Below are 4,158 nucleotides of genomic sequence, written 5' to 3' on the forward strand. Positions count from 1 at the left end.
GCCCACCTCAGCCTGCCAAAGTGCTGGAATTACAGGCGTGAGCCACCACGCCCAGCCCAGTATTGCTATTTTTAAAAAGCCCTCAATACGTTATTTCTTTCTGTTAAATCTTTCAGTATATTGCTTACTCGTTACAAGTTTCTAACACCTATATTTGTATAAAAGTGCTGAATGTAAGCTGGAGATAATGATAAATCCTTACATGATGGGAGATGTGCCTTTTCACAGGCTCTCTTCCCCCACTGCTTTGTGCAAAATCTCAAGATTTTTAACATTGAAAGTAACTTCTTACTTCAATATATAAATAATCCAATCCCCTCATTTACAAATGAGAAAAAATGAGGTCCCAAGAAAGATTGTGCCCAAGGTCACAAAGCTAGTAAGTATCTCTTCATTTCCTTTCATGTCTTCATAGTTATCTCTTCCGTTCCCTTCATGTCTTTGCAGAACAGATCAAAAAGATTTTTCTTCCCCTCTGTTTTCTCACCCACCACGCAGTCCAGAGGAGGTCCCAGACGTGGAGAGATAAATATGGTACAATAAAGTGCTACCATATACAATGTATCAAAGAACTTCTTTTTTTCACTCTGAAGGAACAAAGTGTGTCATAAACATTCATTCTGAACGGTTTTGTTGTCCACTTTTTATGCATGGGCTGACTGGCTGTTCTTTGCACCAAGATGGGTATGTGAAAATGTCACATGTTAACAGTTTATTGGTAGCATCTGGGAGTAGAAGTGGGCCTTGCTAACACAACCAAGCTTATGTGCACCCTGGGGTGGATGCAGCTGCTGTTCCCAGGTGTCAGCGAAGCCCAAAGCAATTGGAGACATTGGTCTAAGGCTGGAAGAAGGTTTCTGAGAGGAGCCAGCCAACATCCTAATTTGAGGTCTGCTGAATATCTGTGCTGGCTGTTGGTCTGAGCAAACTGCTGCATGCCTGCAGGCCCCTGATAAACTCAGTATTAGTTCCAACTCTCTTACAGATACCACACAGGACAACCCCAAAAGGGCAGCAAATACTTACCAAAAAAAAAAAAAAGCCATGGTTCTAAGAAAAAGAGACTGAGATTATAGCTACCATGCTACCTCTAACTGGGTAATATTCCCCCCATCCACCTGTATTTTCAAAATAATATTTGGTCAAATTTTTATTCCTTGAATGGAGTTATCAGGAAAAAGTAAAACAATTAATGAAATAGCATGCTTTATGGGGAGGGAGAAAGATAATCACTTATTAATATAACGAGGAGGTGATAAAATCCACATCTTCTATGCATAATTTATCTGACCTACTACCGACAGCATAACTAGTATATAAAATATCAAAACTTTATTTGATGCTTTCCTGGGAATTCACTGTTTTACCTTCGTTGAAACTGATTAGATTATAGTACCTTTTACTGTCCTTTTAGAACATGTAGAATGAGAAGTGGGCTTGCTTTCCTAGTTTCAATTCAGAAAACTACAAGAAGTATTTATGTAGCACCAGCTCAGTATGCATGACTCTGTGCTTAGAGATGTTAGGATTAAAGCTTGGACTTCCATGGTTCTTGGAGTACATTTTAGGCATCATGTAATTCATAAAAGTGCCCTGGGGAGCACCTACTCAGGACCAGGCAAAGTAGGCTATTTTTACATTACTATTTTGAGATTGCCACTTGGTAACTGTCACCTTTACTTCCTTCATAGAAAATTTAAAAAACAAAAAACAAAAACAAAAAACTGAACTCTTGTCACTGGTATTTAATGAAAACTAATAGAAACTGATTTTCCTGCAGAACAAAGAATCTAATTGGTTCCACAGTTACATAGTATTCCTTAGAAACAAACCGTAGGGACTTCTAGCTAAACATGGCAAATTAAAAATATCTGTATCAGCTGGGCGTGGTGGCTCACACCTGTAATCCCAGCACTTTGGGAGGCCGAGGCGGGCAGATCACGAGGTCAGGAGATGGAGACCATCCTGGCTAACACAGTGAAACCCCGTCTCTCCTAAAAATACAAAGAAAAAAAAAAAATTAGCCGTGCGAGGTGGTGGGTGCCTGTAGTCCCAGCTACTCGGGAGGCTGAGGCAAGAGAATGGCATGAACGCAGGAGGCCAAGCTTGCAGTGAGCCGAGATTGCACCACTGCACTCCAGCCTGGGCTACAGAGCGAGACTCTGTCTGGGGGAGAAAATAAAATCTGTATCTATATCTCTATGTATATTTCCAATCCCTCTCAAAATCGCCCTAAGATGACAGTCAGTGGTATAGTTTGGATATTTGTCCCCCCAAATCTCATGTTAAAATGCAATCCCCAATTCTGGAGGTGGGGCCTCGTGTTTGGGTCATGGGGATGGATCCCTCATGGCTGGGTGCTGTCCTTACAATACTGAGTGAGTTCTTGTGACATCTGGTGGTTTATAAGTATGTGGCACCTCCCCCCTACTCTCTCTGTTGCTCCTGCTCTTGCTGTGCAATATACAGCTCCCCTGTGCTTTCCATCATGATTGTAAGTTTTCTGAGGCCTTCCCAGAAGCTGAGTAGATGACATCACCATATTTTCTATAAAACCTGCAGAACCGTGAACCAATCAAATCTCCTTTCTTTATAAACTACCAGTCTCGGGTATATCTTTATAGCAATGAGCGAACAGCCTAACACAATTAGAGAATGTGAAAATACACTCAGCCGGGACTCTAGGAACAAAAGAGGAAATACCAATATTTCAAAAGCTAACTTGCAGCCGGATGGGCAATAACTGACTTGCTAGACAGGAGAAGTAAAGCCAAACATCAGCCTGAATGGAGCCATAGTACCCTGGAGAGTGTCAGCAATAGAGGCACCAGCTGCCTCCAAACCAGTGTGGGCAAGATTGAAAATAGGAGGAGTAGGTGGGGCGTAGTGGCTTAAAATGCCTATAATCCCAGCACTTTGGGAGGCCAAGGCAGGCAGATCACCTGAAGTTAGGAGTTCGAGACCAGGCTGGCCAGCATGGTGAAACCCCGTCTCTACTAAAAATACAAAAATTAACCGGGCGTGGTGGCAGGCACCAGTAATCCCAGCTACTTGGGAGGCTGAGGCAGGAGAATCACTTGAACCTAGGAGGTGAAGATTGCCATAAGCCGAGATAGCACCACTGCACTTCAGCCTGGGTGACAGAGTGAGACTCTGCCTCAAAAGAAGAAAAGAGGAGGGAAAGAGAAGGGACGGGAGGGTAGGGGAGGTAAAGAGTCTGTTGATCCTTATATTCTCTATGGTATCCTGCATTGCCAGCTACTCTCCCTTCTGTAGTTACCCCAGGACTGGAGGTTTATTCTCAAAAAAGGTTGATTGAGAATGTTCTGGACTGGGGAACACTGAGCTGAGGTGAGGCAGAGCTGAGGGCACTGGTGTCACCTGGAAACTAGAGAGACTAAGGGGGCACCTTCAGACCAAATAGTGGCATCACCGGCACCAAATTCCTCTTGCCCCACTGGGAGGTGGAGGTTGCAGTGAGCTGAGATTGCACCGCTGCACTCCAGCCTGGGCAACGAGAGCGGCACTCCGCCTCAAAAAAAAAGTCAAGTCATGGAATATGGGTGGCTTCTTCAGGCTGGAAGAAGGAAGGAAATGGATTCTCCCCTAGAGGCTCCAGAAAGGAATGCAGCCCAGTAAAAATCCTAATTTTAGCCCAGCAAGTCTATATCAGACTTCTGATCTCCACGACAGTTGGATAATAACTGTCAGTTGGCTGTTATTGGCTTGTGTTGACTGACAGTTGGCTTGTGTTTTAAGCCACCGGGTTTGTGGTGATTTGTTACTGCTGCAAAGGAAAACTAATACAGACACTGGGAGGGACTCTACAAAATACTTGATCACCCTACAACAAATCTCAGCACTTGCAAATCCCACTTTTATACTCTGGACTACCGCAGCTTTTTGGGACAGGCATTCAAAACGGACAACCAAAGAGCAACAGAGATTTGAGGGAAATCTCTAACACAAAAGGTAAAATCCAAAATCAGTAACCATATCAGAGAGAACAAACCATACAGGGAGCAGGGAAAAAAATGTAAACAACAACAACAACAACCACCCACAAAAACCTTTCAGGGAGGCCATGTGGGATGGCTCATGCCTGTAATGCCAGCACTTTGGAGGCTGAGGCGGGTGGCTCACTTGAGGTCAGGAGTT

This window comes from Colobus angolensis, unplaced genomic scaffold (genome assembly GCF_000951035.1).
Source record: "Colobus angolensis palliatus isolate OR3802 unplaced genomic scaffold, Cang.pa_1.0 Scaffold6, whole genome shotgun sequence".
NCBI lineage: Eukaryota > Metazoa > Chordata > Mammalia > Primates > Cercopithecidae > Colobus > Colobus angolensis.